Source organism: Camellia sinensis, chromosome 12 (genome assembly GCF_055761805.1).
Source record: "Camellia sinensis isolate YWXY chromosome 12, ASM5576180v1, whole genome shotgun sequence".
Classification (NCBI taxonomy): domain Eukaryota; kingdom Viridiplantae; phylum Streptophyta; class Magnoliopsida; order Ericales; family Theaceae; genus Camellia; species Camellia sinensis.
Window position 1 is genome coordinate 143958609 of NC_138972.1, and position 17163 is coordinate 143975771.

Below are 17163 nucleotides of genomic sequence, written 5' to 3' on the forward strand. Positions count from 1 at the left end.
TGATAATCTTGCGTACCAATGGGAGGCCACACCCGACAGGGTTCGGCCGAATAATGAGAGCTTCTGTTGTCGTGTAAGGCCCATTGGCCGCAAGACATCCGCAAACAGTCGGATATGGACCATGGGGTCACCGGTCCCGTCAAAACGGTCGATTTGTGGCATTTTGAACCTATCGGGGAGCGTTACGGCCTCCTCGGTATATCCATCTCCGATATCCGGCATAGCCTTGGCCCCTTGGGATTTCTTGAAAAGTTTCTCCAGCTTGCTCAATTTCAGAGCTGTTTGATCAACCTCGACCTCGGATGGAGAGTCCGGGTGATTGGGGGTATGGACTTTGGACAGTTGTGGTGGAATCGGGGGCGGGGCTGGCCCCGTTGGAAGACTTGTGTCCTCTTGCAGATTTTGGATAGTCGGTATAGTATTCTGGGTGTTTGGAGGGATGTCCTGAATAACAGGAGCCTTCTCAGGTGATGGGGCTCCTGCCAGAGGAGGAATTTGGTGTGAAGCAGATGCTGTACTCTGTTGTTGCAGTCGGGTGATAAGCTCAGCCTGTTGGGTCATAATCTCAGCTTGTTGCTTAGCAAGCTCATCCCGGCGGACAGCATCTTGCTGCATGGCCCGCATAGTTTCCTGCATCTAGCGTATCATTTCCTCAACTCCTGTCGGTGTTGTCATACTGCTTCGATTTGTCTGAACTACTGGCAGATTTGTCTCAATGGGGATCTCAGTCCAACTATCCACTGGTGGGGGGAACCACTGTCCTGGTGCTCTCTGTTCAGATGCACTACGCTTTTTCTACTTCCTCTTGGTAACAGGGGGTAGAGAATGGAACACTGGCTGTCCGTCGATTAGATCCTCAGATCGATGGAGTCGACGACCTCGTGTCCAAGGTGCTTGGGGAATGCCTGCTGGGTTGGAAGCAATCGTGCTAAAACTGACCTAGCAAAAGATAAATAAAGCGAAAAGGAAATAAATAAACAGATAAACGGACAGCACAATAGCTTAAAATAAAATGCATGACACGCAGTCGGGCACAATCAACACACAGTCAATAAGCTGAAATACATACTGTCCTCAAACACTGATTATCATCCCTGTATCACTGTTCCCTAAAACAGAATCTGATATCCGCAGATAACTAATCCTCAAATACTGGCTGGTGCCCGCAGGCCTGATACCCACAATACCGAACTGATGCCCGCAGGCCTGATGCTGACAATTCTGAACTGATGCCCGCAGGCCCGATACTCAAACTCATATACTGATCTGATGCCCGCAAGCCTAATACTGATAATACTGAACTGAAGCCCGCAGGCTTGATGCCCAAACTCATATACTGATACATGCATTCCTGTAGAGACGCACTCTAAAGCACATAACAGATAAGTGAGAGCCAAAACACCCCTATGTTGGGGTAAGGTTTCGCTGTCCTATTTTGTCAGGAGCTAGGGTTTCACTATGCACACAGCGGTTTCAAACAACCTATAAACGGGTAAGCAACCTGTCCTAATTTGGAATAGTCACTATGGATCCGAATATGCACTAGGCCGAATGGTCAAAGAGGGTGCCCCGGTAAAACCGGGGTTTGTGTTCCCATACTGGCAAAGCCCACAACCGGTCAGCCTTATGGTCATGCCTTGACAAGACAAGCCTTCGGCAAACCGTTCAGGAATAGCAGATGGCAAACACGGTGTCCTAGGCGCACCAATGCAAATGCAATGCAAAGAAACACACAAGTGTAGTCAAAAACAGATATCATGAGTTCGAGTCAAGTTCTCTAAATCCCCAGCAGAGTCGCCAGAAACTGTAACAGGGCCGCGGGGGGCCTCGTTACAGCTCGGACTCGTCTTTCGTCGGTCACGGTTCTAAGTCTGAACCAAAGAGTCCAAATCCGGCAAATTGTTTTGAGAAAACTAATTTTTTGAAAGAAGTGCCAAACATGGACTGCTTTGCCAGATACAGAGTCGCCACCTAAATATTTTATTTGGGAAATTTAGGAAACCCTGACTCGGTGCCAAAAGGCCACGTGTCCGTCATCACCAAAGTTGCCTCGGCTTGGGAACTTGGGTACGATTGGGGAAGGTCACTTCGTGAGCACCCCCGCTCGCCCGATCAAAGATCGGCCTCTACTAACCATGATATCTATTTTTGAAAACATTGTGTGTTCTTATTCCGGTTATTAGCCTAGATTACTATGTGATGCGCACAGCATACAAGTATAGACTGGATCGCCTGAATTGGAACAAAACATTTCATGTTTGTTTGTTTGAAAATGGTTTGATGGTGCTACTCGCAAGTAGGCTAAGACGTGGATTTGCCACCCTCAGGTGGGCTTAGAAAACATGATTTTTGCCACTATCTAGTAGGCTTAAAACACACATTTGATGATTTGTTCCAATCCAAATAACCCAACCTTCACCCACAGGCATTCAGGCAGTTATATCACATAAGCAAATAGCCTCATGGTAAGCATGCTATTCATGGCAGTCACTCACACGCATGCAAGGATGCTAAAGCATAAAACTTACCGAGTACTCCAAGCCAAAAATAGAAACTGCATTAGAAATCATGCATGATCCTAAGTATACAGAAATGCCTAATGCAACACATGCAAAATGCAACTATAGTAGGCTCGGCTATTCTAAGATGATATATGCAATGCTACAACTAACATGTATTCAGTTTGGAATTGAAAGTACGATGCAGTTAGTATGGTGCGCCGAGCCCGGTGCATGCAATACAGATGAATGATGCAAACATGCTGTCATACTGTATGCTAATTTAAATATGCCCTAATCTAACCATCATAAGCGGATAAATAAAAGGGAGAAAGACGTGGGGTTGGAAGACATACAACACACACACGCACACTTATTACAGTTGTGCCCTCGCTCAGAGGGTCCGAATAAATATACAGTCCAAATATTACAGTCCAGAATGAAAGAATATTACAGTCCGAAATATTACAAAATTCTGATTAATAAATTAGCTATGAAAGCAAATAAAACTGGCGTGCAAGCCAGGGACCGCCTTGCTTCTGATGGATGATGCATGTCCAGATTGTCTTGCGCGGAAATCCACCGGAATGCCCCAATTAGCCTCTGTTTACACCTGTTCTTGAAATGCGTGCCAAGTCCAAAAAGTCGCTGATTCTCCATTTTGCTGCAACAGAGAGCAGGAAAGGGGCATAGCAATGTATTTGCACAGATATATGCAAGTCTCGATCCTCGTGCCACCAATCACGCATACCAAGGCATGATGGCCGAGGAGTCGAAATGCACAACTCAATATAGGATGAATGCACATGAAATTACAGCTAAAACCTAACTCCATCATGGATAATCCGGAGTGTCGGTGACTGGGGGAATTGAGACACATTCCGTCACTCGGAGTACGAAATGTACCTCGTTTCCCGTGCCCGGGCTAACTCCTATTCCGGACACATGATGCAGTATGCATGATATGCATGAAATGCGACTAAGATATAGTCTTAACATACACAGAATGCTATGAAAATGAAATGCCTCGAAGTGCGTGCACACGGGCACGCAAACTGAGAAAATGACATGTGTCTCGAAATGCGTGCACGCGGGCACGCAAACCGAGGCCATGATATGTGTCTCAAAATGCGTGCACGCGGGCACGCAAACCGGGGCGATGATATGTGTCTCGAAATACGTGCACACGGGCACACAAACCGAGGCGATGATATGTGTCTCGAAATGCGTGCACACGGGCACGCAAATTGAGGCGATGATATGTGTCTCGAAATGCGTGCACGCGGGCACGCAAACCGAGGCAATGATATGTGTCTCGAAATGCGTGCACATGGGCACGCAAACCGAGGCGATGATATGTGTCTCGAAATGCGTGCACACGGGCACGCAAACCGAGGCAATGATAAAATGCAATGTAATGACATGGGAATGACAAATGGACTAATACCAACATGAGTGAGCCTCAGCCACACTCACATGGGATGCCAGCGGATAAAAAGAGGTGCCTCGAAATACGTGCACACGGGCACGCAAACCGAGGCAATGATGAAATGCAATGGAACATGGCAAAAATGACAAATGGACTTATACCAACATGAGTGAGCCTCAGCCACACTCACATAGGATGCCGGCGGATAAAAATGAGGTGCCTCGAAATGCGTGCACACGGGCACGCAAACCGAGGCAATGATGAAATGCAATGAAACATGGCAAAAATGATATGCAAGTATGCTAATGGAATTTCAGCAACAAAATATGGGGGAAAACAGTCCCGAAATGAAGCGAAATGACATGAAATGCAAGGAAATGTCCCGAAATGCAACATTAAGCACCCGAAATGGCCTATAGCCATGCCAAACATGCACAATATGGACATGCAATGCAAAGACAGAAGCTAGACAGTCCCAAAATATGCACTTTCACAGTTATAAACATGGCCAAACAGCAAGCATAGATAAGGGAAACATAGCATGCAAGAATAGGGGCCAAAAGAGGGGTAATGAAGCAAGTGGTATAAGCAAAACCCAAACTGAAAAATTTCCTTCTACAACACTGAAGATGGACCAAAAATATGAACATTTACAGTATATGGAAGTCTCAAAATCAGTATACAAATATGCTAAAAATGTGATGTAAAATGAAGCTCAAAAGGTGCTAAAACATGAAGTATACAAAATAACCACCAAACAGAAAAAAAGTGTGAATGAAACATGAAGTATAGGCCAAAACAAGGCCACTTTCAGTTCGGACCAAGGTCCAAAAACAGAAGCAAAGAGGGCTATCAACTCATGCAAAAATGATGCCAAATAAGGGATTGAACTACAAGTGACACATGGAGACACCAAACAATGTTGAGCCCTTCTCCAATGTTGAAGAGGGGCTCAAAATAAGCCTTATATCAGTTTACAACATGCTCGAAAATAAATTTCTCATGGGTCAAAAATAGCATGCAAAACTATGACATACAAGATGGTCAATGAAGCAAGTGTATTATGGAGGGCTCAAACAGGGTTGAGCCCTTAATGAAAAGTGAAGATGAGCTCAAAATATGGCCCTTTTCAGTTAGGGCCGGAGCTTGAAACAAAAAGGAAGTGAGGCTTAGAAATAGATCAAGAAAAAGGGTCAAAAGGGTAAAAGTGTAACTTACCCTTGAAGATTCGAATTTTTGTTGCTTCTTGGATGGATTTGCAGCTTCTTTAGCCTTCAAGAATCCTTCCTTGTTGCTGGAAATGAGATGGTGGTGGTAGAGCTTAGTGGTGTAGAAGGAATGAAGGTTAGGGACTTAGGGTTTTTTGAAGAATTGAGAAGGAAGAAGATGGAGATAGCTATGGAGACTTGAAGAGAATTTTTTCTAACCCAAATGAAGAAGGCCACCAGCTGGTTATATGGATCAAAAAGGGGGTGTAAAGGTGGGGGAAAAGGAGGGTAAAACTCCCCCACAAAATATCCCCCGGATACAGAAAATATCTGGGGGATATTGCCCCACAGCTGTAAAGGGCACAGTGCAAGGAAGCAGGCCGGCCTCTTACTTTTACTGGAGGTGGCCGGCCGGCCACACCCCCTAGCCGGCCGGCTAGGGGTCAAAAGGGTCAAGGTGATTTTCTGGCCGGCCAGATACTGGAGAGGTACCCCTATGTGTGTACAACACAACCATGTGGTTAAAAGTCCAAGAAAGTGGGCCCAAGGGGTTCAACATTGGCTCGGAAAGAGGGGTTCAAAAGGGTCAAGTAACCTTAATGGCCGGCCATGAACTTTTAGTGGCCTCTCAGGTGTGTACATCACAGACATGTGGTTGAAAGTTCGAGGAAAAAGGTCTAAGGGGTTCAACATTAGCCCGGAAGAAAGGGGTCAAAAGGGTCAGGTGACCTTAATGGCCGGCCACCAACTTTTAGTGGCCTCCCAGATGGGTAGATCACAGATATGTGGTTGAAAGTTGACAACATTATCTCCAAGGTATTTAACATTAGCCCGGAAGTTGGAAAAACGGGCGCCGGGAGGCTCCGGAGGAGAGATAACTGGCTGCTGCAACAATTGCTGGCCTCTCACCCTTCAGTGACCTTCCTGGTGATAAAACAGAGGTACCTGCCAAAAATGAACGAAAACCGTTGCAAAACGAATGTTCCGGGGCCAAAACACACAGTTCGGGGTCCCGAAAATGGGCTGTTAAGCACCGAAAGTGGTATTCGACCTCGAAGTGGGCTTCTCAGCCCCCAGTGTCCCTCAAAAGGGATAAAATAGGAAGTATGCCAAAAATCAGAGCAATAGGAGGTGGTTAAGCGGTCCCGAACCGAGGCACACGGCCTGACGGCTCCGAAAACCGGGAACCGGACTCCGAAATGGGAAAAATGGCCTACGGCCACCAAATGTAGCCTACGGACATTGAGAGATGGTCTACAGGACCTCTCCCTCCTCTCGGGGAAAGAAGCAGAGAAAACCGAGTCTGGTTCGCAAACCGAGACAAGGCACAGAAGAGGGTTAAGAAGTCCGGAGGCAGGGCTCACGGCCGCAACTCTGAAACTTCTGAACGAGCACAATATGCAACATCACCAAGCGCTCAATCGGTGACGTCTGAGTCTTAAGATCGGTCAAAAATGGGGTGTCTACACTAGTGTCGAGCCATGGCAAATGTGGTTCGATGGATCGAAAGCCAATGGCCTAATTGGAATTGGTATAGTAATCAAGTCACCACAAGGAATAGAAACCACACATGGTTTCAGAATAGATGAAACTGCTTGTTCTAATAATCAAGCTGAATATGAAGCTTTGATAGTGGGATTGGAAATTCTTATTGGATTACAAGTGCATGCAGTTGACATATTTGGAGATTCCCAATTGGTCGTTAACCAAGTAAAAGGGATTTTCAAGTGTCAAAGTATAAGTATGCTGCCATATTATGTCGTCGCATTACATTTGCTCTCTCAATTTGAAATAGTAAATGTAACTTATGTTCCGAGATTCTTGAATAATAGAGCTAATGATGTGGCACAGAAAGCTTCAAATTTCAAGAGTAAAGATGGTACCCATTGGGATGTAAGCCAAACGACATACCAAAAACCTATACCACCTTTAAGTAAGAGGAACATGGTCCTAGAAATCAATTATAATGATTTGCAGGAACAGGATTGGAGACATCCAATAATACAATACTTGGCTGGCCCATCCTCGAAAGCCAGCAGAAGAGTTAAATTGCAATCTGTGCGATACATCATATACAACAATGATCTCTACAAAAGAGGGGGAGATGGTCTATTATTAGAATGTTTAGGGCCAAAAGAAGCATTAATAGCTATGGCTGAAGTTCACGAAGGTATCTGTGGTGCACATCAGCCTGGTGTAAAAATGAGATGGCTGCTTCGAAGACATTCCTATTATTGGCCGACTATCCTTAAAGATTGCATAGAATATGCAAAGGGCTGCCAGGCATGTCAAAAGCATGGTACAAAAAGGCATGTGCCCATAACTGATCTACATGCAGTAGTAAAGCCTTGGCCATTCAGAGGATGGGCCATGGATATGATGGGGAAAATACACCCTCCCTCTTCGAAGCATCATTGTTTTATTTTGGTAGCCACTGATTATTTCACCAAATGGGTCGAAGCCAAACCATATAAAGCTGTAGATCAGACGGAGGTTATTGGGTTCATTAAAGATTTGATCCATATATTTGGTATCCCACAAACGATAACGGTCGATAATGGGACTGTTTTTGATGGGAAAATGGTAAAGTCTTTTGTGGCTGAGTTTGGGATTAGCCTTGTGAATTCCACTCCATATTACGCACAAGCCAATGGTCAAGCTGAGTCATCTAACAAGTCCTTAAAAAGGGAATACAAAAGGTTGTGGAAGATAATCCGAGAGATTGGCACAACTTATTGTTAGATGTATTGTGGGCTTATAGAACTTCCCCAAGGTCAAGCACAAGAGTCACTCCTTATGCCTTAGTTTATGGGCATGATGCAGTGTTACCAGTGGAGATCAATGTTAAATCCTTAAGGGTAAGATGCCAAGACCAGTTGGATCCTGAGCAGTACTATCAGAGTATGTGCTTGGAGTTAGAAGATATAGATGAAGCTAGAATTTTGGCATTAAATAGCATTCTCTTTCAGAAGAAGAAAGCAGCCAAAAATTATAACAAGAAAGTCAAACACATTAGCTTCGATGAAGGTGATTTAGTGTGGAAGACAATACTCCCAATAGGGATTAGAAGCCATAGATTTGGCAAATGGTCACCTAACTGGGAAGGACCATATCAAATTCATAGAATTTTGCCTTTTGGGGCATACCATTTGAAAGATTTGAGTGGTTATGTGCATCCCAAAAAGATTAATGGCAGATATTTAAAACCTTATTTTCCAACTATTTGGCAAACACAGGGAATAAAATAAACTCTGAGTACAAGAACATAAAATAGTAAACAAGGGAATGTTTTATAAAGAGTCAAGTACATTATGCCACAAGTTGGCCCAAAAATCATTACAATGTTTTAGCTGTTTTTGTACAACAGATCTCCTATTGGTAAACGACGAAAACAGTTGAATAGCTGCAGCCATATCTTTCTTTTGATCAGCCAGTCCTTGATTGGTGATTTGCAGTTTGAGGTCGGTTCGGAGCAAAGCTTGATTCACTGCAGAAAGCTCCTCTTCGAGTTGAGCTTTCCTCTCCAGCAGTTGAGTTCGGAAGTGAGAGGCAGAGGAGTGTTGTTCCTTAAGCGTCGATACTTCAGTATGCACTTGAGAAACAAAACTTTGATCTCTAACTAATTTCTCGTCTGCGGCCTTGGTAGCATGACAGATGCTGATGTAAAAATCGATGGTAGCTGCTGCCTGAGATAGGTGGTTAGAGACATCCATACCAGACTGCTCAGCAAGTTTGCAGCATTGAAGAAACCCGTTTTTAATTATAGGCCTTTGTAGAGCCTCGAAGGGAATCCTCGAAAAAGAAATTAGCAGGTCCAGACAGGTGTCCAAGTCTATCGAAGGCACAGAAGGTTGGCTGCTGGAGGAAGGAGAGCTCTCAAAAATTTCTAGCAAAGAATCAGCTAAAACTAATGGCTCAGCCTCCTCATCGAATGTCGGAGAAGTAGAAGTGATGTCAAAAAGACTAGCTAATCTTGCTTCAAAAATATCAATCTCATCAGTAGACATGAGGGGCGCAGAGAGAGTTGCCATGGGAGACACAGAAGATTGCATAGCGATAGGAGAAATGGGTGGAGCATCTTTAATGGTCTCCATGGTCCTAGTCACCAATGAATTGAGAGAAGGAGGGCTGGAACTAAGTAAAGGTGGTAAGTCACGAATTGGAGAGCTGTTAGCACCCATCAAAGACAAGGTAGCAGTTGGAATCTCCTTGGAAGGAGAAAGGGAGGCAAGACTCGATAAAGAAGTAAATTGAGAAAAGTCAAAAGTCAAGTAAGAAAGATAGGGAGTCAAACCAAGAGGAAGAGGTGCAGGAATGCTTGGCCTCAAGAAAAGTGTAGAAAATGTAGACCCTAAAAATGGAAGTATGGTCTGAGTAGTCCTTACATCCTGCATCTGATCTACCTCGAGTGAAACTGAGAGAGGTCTTATCGGAAAGATGAACTCAGAAGTTACCGCTGCAAGAGGAAGAAATGTAAGGCAATGTTAAACCTCGATACCAAAGGCTAACAAAGGAAAAATCGCAGAAGCATAAAAATTACCTGCCCCAGAAGTATTAGCGATAATGGGGGAACTACGAAGGGTGTAATCTCTGGCAGTCTGTTGTCTTCTTACAGTTTCCCTTGGTAGTATGTCAGCAGCGGCAGACTCATCTCTCAGAAATTGTTGCTGCCGTCTCTTCTCAGCTCTCTCGAAGACAATCATGGCTTTAGGATGTTCTTGCTCTATTGTCTTGACGGCTGCTTCATGAGTGGTATCTTCGACTAAGACAGGAGCGAAAACAGACATCTTTTTTCTCTTCTCTATGGCTTTGGCGATTGTCTCAGAATCAGAATCTTCGACCATATCGGAAGGAGAGACAGTCACCTTTCTTTTCCTTTTCCTCTGTATTGGCAAGGTCTGCTTTTTCTCAATTTCTTTCTCAACTTTTCCCTCAAGTTCTTCAAGCTGCGATCTGGATTCCAAAGAGATGAATTCATCTTCTGACTCTCTGGCAGTTGCTTCATCCCTAATCGAGTCGGATGAAAAGACGATCGCCTTCTTCTTTCTTTTCAAAAATAACTCTTCCTCTTCATCTGATTCTTCCTTTTCTTCCCCTTGGATATTGGATGTTCCCTTCTCGAGTTCAAAGAGCCTCCTTTTCTTTTGTGATTGACCACCTCCACAAAAGAAGAATTAAAGATAAGGCAAAATACATTATGAAAGACAAAAGGAGAAGAGACAAGGGTATACCTTTCTTCGAGGCAGCTCAAGTGACTCTGGGAGAAATTGAAGCAGCAGGAGCAGCAGGTGCTATAGCTGAAACAGTGGAAGAAGTGACAACCCCAGTTTCTTTGGGCTTGGTCACATCTAACACCGTTAGCAGGCTTAAAGGTGAAATGGCCAAATAAATCTCCATGTTAGTCTCCCACCAGTTTTGGTACCTCTTCAACACGGTACCTTGAGAAATGAAAGGGGTGTACTCAAAGTTGGCTAAGTCATCTACAAATTTCAAAGTCGCATCTTCTAGCCTGGATTTCCGGACTTTCAGATCCCTTCTGGTAAGGCTGAGATTTGTGTTGCTACAAAGAGGTATTGGGACACCTTGTGTGAGGCCAAATTGTCTAGCAAATTGAGCTGGACAGTAAGGTTCAGCAATGCATTTGTAGGCCTTCGGGTTCAAAGTCCCGATAAATAACTCTCTGGGAATCAGAATGGAAGCCCATATATCCTTGTGAATAAGTGAAGTACAGGACTGGTCACTTAAAAAATTCCTCAACCAAGTTGGACCAATGGAAGGTTCGAAAAGACGAAAGCGGTAAGTAGGAAGGGAGGCTGGAAGCTGGTGAAAGAAAGAGAAGTAAAAGGCAAAGGTAGAAGGGTAAAGTGAAGCATTAGCCATCCTTATGCCATGAGTAAGAGGGTTTGGCTCAGAAAATTTAAGGCATTTGGATTGTAATTCAGTAAAATAGGCAAAGAGCCAAAACTGAAGGATCCAGAATGGCCCCCCTTGATTAGCATCTAAGGGTTTCTCACAGAAAAGGGAGCAGACTCTATATACGTGCCCTAGAACATGTGGGGCCAAGGCCACCTTTTTCTGTAAAACAAAGGCTTTGGCAAGAGGGGCAAATTCAGGCATAATTCTCCGAGAAGAAGTGCAAAAGAGGAATTTACAAAGCCAATACAGTAAGAAAGAAAAGAATTCCCTATCAGTCACAGGGCCCTCTCTTTTATTCTCAGCCCTCGCAAAATCACTATAAGATGAGTTAAGGGATGGGAGAGAGAAAGGGACTGCTAAATCAGGATAATCTGGTCCAAAAGGGGTGCCAATGGGAGATAGTCCCAGTAAATGGCAAATATCAAGAACAGTAGGGGCCATCATCCCACATCTAAATTGGAAAAAGTTAAAAACAGGATTCCAAAAACATAGGGCAGCAGGAACAAGGAAAGGGTCTTCTGAAATAGTTACCCTAGATAGTCTGAGAGCATCGAGAAGGCAGAGTTCTTGAAGGTCCAGGGTCCTAGCAGGAATAACCCGATCGTACCATTCTTGCCACTCTGGTCTCACTGTGGGCCAGCATCGGTGGGGGCGGTTTATCCTCCAGTTCCTCCAGTCAAGACCACCTTCATAGAGAAGACATTGGTTTTCCAGTCGGGGATACAGGGCTGGGAGCTCAGTAAGGACCTCTTTGAATATGGGCCCAAGCACGTAGTCTAACTGCACATGGCGACGAGGGAAAAGATGCATCCATCAATAGCGCTTTTCTCCCCAGCTTTGTACTTTTCGCATTCTGCATCAATAATCCTCTTCAGGGCCACAAATGGGCTCATACGCTCTACGACTGATACTGAAGGAGAAGCCATTGATGGTATGTCTTTCTCGACAATGAAACCGGGAAAGGAAGTAGAGAGAAATTGGCAATCAGTAATAATAGGGGTTTGTGCGATTAGAAGAGCAAGTGATTTCAGAACACGAAACAAAAGGGTTTTTAAAGTCCTCACTTTTGAAAATATATTACATGAGCTGTTAAGTATTGAAAGTACGAATACAAAAGCTTCCTTCAATAATGATACTTTTGGAGGGAAAAACAAAGCCCAGTTGTTAAGACTAGCTTCGAAGTAAGATATTTTGCTTCGAAGCCGAGTTAAACGGCTTCGAAACAGAGAAGCCAACTTCGAAGTAGGTTGCCATACCCAAAAAAAAAATTAAAAAAATAAAAATAAAAATAAATATACTCGAGTGTTTATTTCACTTAAAAGAGTTTAAAGACCTGTTTTTAGGTTTTTTAACAAAGGTAATGTCCTTCGAAGAAAAACTTGAGATTCTTTAAGGATGGGATTTGGTGTTTGAAACATCAAAAGCAATAATGACAACGACTAGATGTTGACTATGGTCAAAACAGGCTTTAAGTGTAAGATTGCTAGATTCGAAGCACTGTTTCCAATTGAAAGTCAGCCAAAACTTTATTCCACAAATTGGAAAGGTTTACAATTGGCTCATTTAGTGTTTCATTTAAAACAATTAAGTCCAGATTCAAGGGATGAAATTGTTCGAAGTTCGAAGCTCTAAGTTGACTTTTAAAACACAAGTGAAAACACAAGTGAAGACAGGGTCAAACAAAGACAAATGAAAAAGAATTTTGTTTATATTAAGATCAGAGCGATTACATCAGTTGACCCTATCTCGGTATGAACTCGAGCTCATAAAAATAAGGAATGGAATAAATAACAAGATCATGAAATTTAGTCCAACAATGATCAATGAACTTTTGTTCTTTCCTTATTCTATCTTCTAAATTTTCTAGCATTGGCTGCATAAGTTGATGTGCTCTCACTTCATAGTAGAGCTCTTCAGCCTTTATTTCGAAGGCCACCTCTCTTAATCCTTGTTCCAATTCATCAATGTCTAAGCCATCCCAATACGCAGAATCTTTATTCTTGAAATCATTGAATTCTTCAATAAAGTTCTCTGCTTCGTACTGAGCATGAATTCGAAGGGACGAGAGTTGGTCTAAAGATTGTGTAGTAGCCACAGAATTGCGATGCCAGTAAAAGAGCAATGGAAGTTGGTCCAGAAACATATGAAGTTCTGCCTGAGCAAGGGGATTAAGGACATGGCCCCTAGTCATGATATCACAAGCCCATCGAAGGTTCTTGAGAGGGACTTCGTCCTCGAGTACATTAAAAGGCAAGTGAGAAAAGGCTGCAAGCAGAAGTTGAGCCTGTTTCCGCTCAGCTGGGGTAGGAGGAGGCAGAGGTTTATAAGGTGGAAAGACATTCTCCATGGATAGAGCAATCTTCAGTTTCTCTGTCCAGGAAAGAATTGGTAGGGGAGAATCAATTTCGGGAGACGAAGAAGAAGGTGTGGACACTTCTGTTTTCGAGGATGATACGGGAGCAGAAGGAACAAAGGCATTAATATAATCAAGCCAGTCAGAAGAACAGATCTTCGCCTTCTGGGCTAAGAATGATGGGTTATACCCTTATGCTTCTTCTGGGCGAGGGGCAGAGTGCACTATCTTTGTAGGCATGGAAGATGTATACCATGCTACAAGAAGATTCTCCTCCAGACTACGCCGATGGTCAATGGGCACATAAGGATAAACAACTGAACTTCGAGTATAGGAAGGAAACTCTAAAGGGTCAGTGAACTCAACAAAATGGTGGTTGATTCACTCCTTCAAATCATAAGTCTCAGGTACTGACCAGCTTGTCCAGTCAGAACCTCCAGAAGAGGAAGAAGTTGCAGTTTTATCCCATACAGAAATTTGCGAAGAAGAGTTCCTCAAATCCATATTTGCAATTTTCTGAATCAAAGGTTTGAGAGCAGATTGTTCGAACTGTAAAGGTAGGTCAGAGGGGAAAATTCTTATGTCTATGTTTGTAGCCTTCTGAATCGAAGGATTAAGAGCAATGTGTTCGTAATCCAAAGGTCGGTAATTTGCAAAGGCGTCCATGACCTGAATATAGAAAGGTGGGTAAAGGTGGCTAATAAATGCATGCTTTCGATGAGGAATAGCATCGACATATGACTCTTCGTATGCTTCATCACTGGAGGAAAGAATTAATTTGGCCATGAAATGTATCAGTCTGTTCGAATAATAAGACAGTGAAAGTACTTAAAGGATCAAGACGAGAGTATTAATACAGATGGTGTGTGACAATTGCATTTCTGGGAAGATGCAAAACCCATGCACGTTCTAAGACGTGGGAAAAGGGACTCTGATCCACTAATATCACCAAGTCTTGGGTATATTAGTGAGGGGGGTAATGTTGGCTACACATTTTGTGCTAGCCAGTGACAATACGATGCGTGGCAAAGTAAGGGTAATATGGGGAGACCAAGTAGGTCTTTGATCCTGATCATACACGTGGCAATTAATATTGGTTGTTATAAGATCTGAGTAGTAGCGGATCAACAAAGAGACGTACGATGACGTGGCTTCGACGGTTGCTCACATTCAAATTTGAATATAGGGGGGAAGCCTAACTGCAAGTGAAGGCGTAATGGAACTACTTATAAGGTAGCATGATCAGCGATTACGGAGGAGTAGTTCGACGGTTTGAAGTACAATTCGATGGTTATCTTTGGAAAGTATAAATAGCAGGAAGGACTTCAGAGAAAAAGGGGAAAAAGGATTTAAAGAATTACTTTACATATTCCAGTGTTATTTCCTGTCCTTTATATTTCTGTACTTTAAGTTCCTGCGCTGCACTTCATTTGTAGGAGTAGTTTTCAAGTATATTGCCGCTGTAATTCTCTATGGAACTAAGATCATTGTAAGTTTTTCATACTAATGAAATGCTTCAGTTTATTTAACTGTTCTTATGCTCAAGTTCTCTGAAGTCAAATTACCAGTAAGCCACCAGTAAAAGTCCTCTTTATTGAGGCCAAAAGAACCATAACACAATCGTCTGAATAATTGTTTGGCGATTATAATTCTGTAAGGACTGATTGATCCTTGCTGGCACGCTCATAATTACAAAAGTAACCTTCGAAAGCCAAAAGGCCAACAACATCGAATGACATTGTGATAAAGGTGATGTTAAGGTTCACGCATTGCATCAAATGACACAACCACAAGCCTCAACTTTCTTTGAATATAAACATGACTGTATGTGATGATGTGAATATTCAATTAGATGACATGAATGTGAATGTTCATATCAGATGACGTGAATGTGAATGTTTATATCAGATGACGTTGTGATAAAGGTGATGTTTAGGTTCACATCAGATGAGATAGAATGCTCACATTATTTTTAATGTGTTGTCAATTAAAAATATATTCACATCAGATGAGAGATAGTGTTCATATTATTTTTAATGTGTTGTCAATTAAAAATATATTCACATCAGATGAGAGATAGTGTTTATATTATTTTTAATGTGTTGTCAATGAAAAATATATTCACATTATATAATAATATAAAATAATAACATCAATGTTATTTAATTTGTGTATGAAATTTCCTATGTTTTGATCCTTTCCCTTCTGTCTCCTCCCTCAATATTAAATATCAACATTAAATATTAACATTAAATATCAATATTAAATATAAGGGCATAAGAGTCTAAGAAAATAGTGTAAATCAAGAAAAAGGATTTTATGGAATAAAAATATGGTTAAATGAGACTAAGTGGGTTAAAAAATTCTTTCATGGACTTCTTGGGTTAGAGCACTTCTAAATGGGATTTATCAATAAAAATTCCAAAATTTATTTTTACTTTTGAAAAAAATTATTGTTACGAAAATACGCTAATGATTTTATTTGTGTGGTTCGGGCAGGAAAAAAGTGCAGTAAGGCTCCAAAGATACAACGACTAGTAACTCGACTAACTTTGCAGAGGAAGCAAGCTAGAATTGTAGAGAATAAGAAGAGAATCGCGAAGGCCAAGGAAGAAGCAGGTGAGTACCACAAACTCCTGCCACCAGGCTGAAGGAGCAACGGGAACGACGCAGTGAGAGCCTTGCAATGAGGAGATCCAAGCTTTTTGCTGCTTCTAAGCCATCAATTGCTGCATAAAGCAGTCCTGGAAGAGAAGCATTAATGCACGAAGCTCAATTTTGGGTCGTGTTTTCTAGTCCTGCATATTTTTTTTTTTTTTTTTTTTGGAGAGGGGTTTACTGTTTTTGATGCTGAGAGTCATTTTACTTATATTGTGCTTTTTGTTGTCATTTTGAGTTCCATCTTTTATGTCATATGAAAGACATTTTGAGGTCTAGCGAGTTGATGCCTGAGTAGCAACAAATGTTGGGTATCTGGTTTTTTGCTGTAGAATTAGAAAATCTAATCTACTCAAGTTTTGCATAATGTTGTGTCAATGACATGAAATTACAAGAACAATAGCAAGTGTTTATAGACATTCTATTTGTATATAATTACTCGAATTTTGTTTTGCTATAAGAGCCACAAAACTATGAAAACAAATTTTATCTTACTTGTGCATGGGTGGAGAGAAGTCAACCCCTTGCTCAAATTCAAGGGAAAAAGTAAGAAATTAACATTGACACATTAGTGAAGAAGAGAACAAGGTAGGTAACGTTGATAATATGTAGTATAAATAAAAATAAAGTAAAATAAGATTGATGATATGATTAATTGTAGCTGTTAGGTTTTAGAAATTAACCAAAAGCAAGAACTAATATTATCCATAATGTTGGCATTAATCAGCTCATATGTTGGAGTAACTCTCCTAAATACTTACCATATAATAATAGTACATCTCTCTGTGTGTGTGTCTCTGTCTCTATCTCTACCTTTGATCTCAGGACTAAATGGAGAAAAAGACTCTTCAGATCCATAGAAGTGTCCCCATTGTCTTCTCACAGGCATGCAAGTATCCAACACCATCAACTCCTCCTGAAGCCTTTATATATTACCCAACTCCCAATCCCTATTTTGGCACTATAGTCTCTCTCTTTCTTCCTCTCATAACCAAGCTTTTGCATGGCTTCATACTGTGAAGAAGAGAACTGCAATGAGAGTAATAGTGGGGTGTTGTTAACATTGATGGACCTTTGGGTGACAGTTTCATCAAATGGACA

At 42.1% G+C, this 17163-nt stretch overlaps 1 pseudogene; it reads left to right on the forward strand.

The window, feature by feature from the left end:
• LOC145804292 (small ribosomal subunit protein eS6-like) overlaps positions 1 to 16141 on the forward strand; it is a 58188-nt pseudogene extending 42047 nt beyond the window's left edge.
• Positions 16142 to 17163: the final 1022 nt, after the last annotated feature.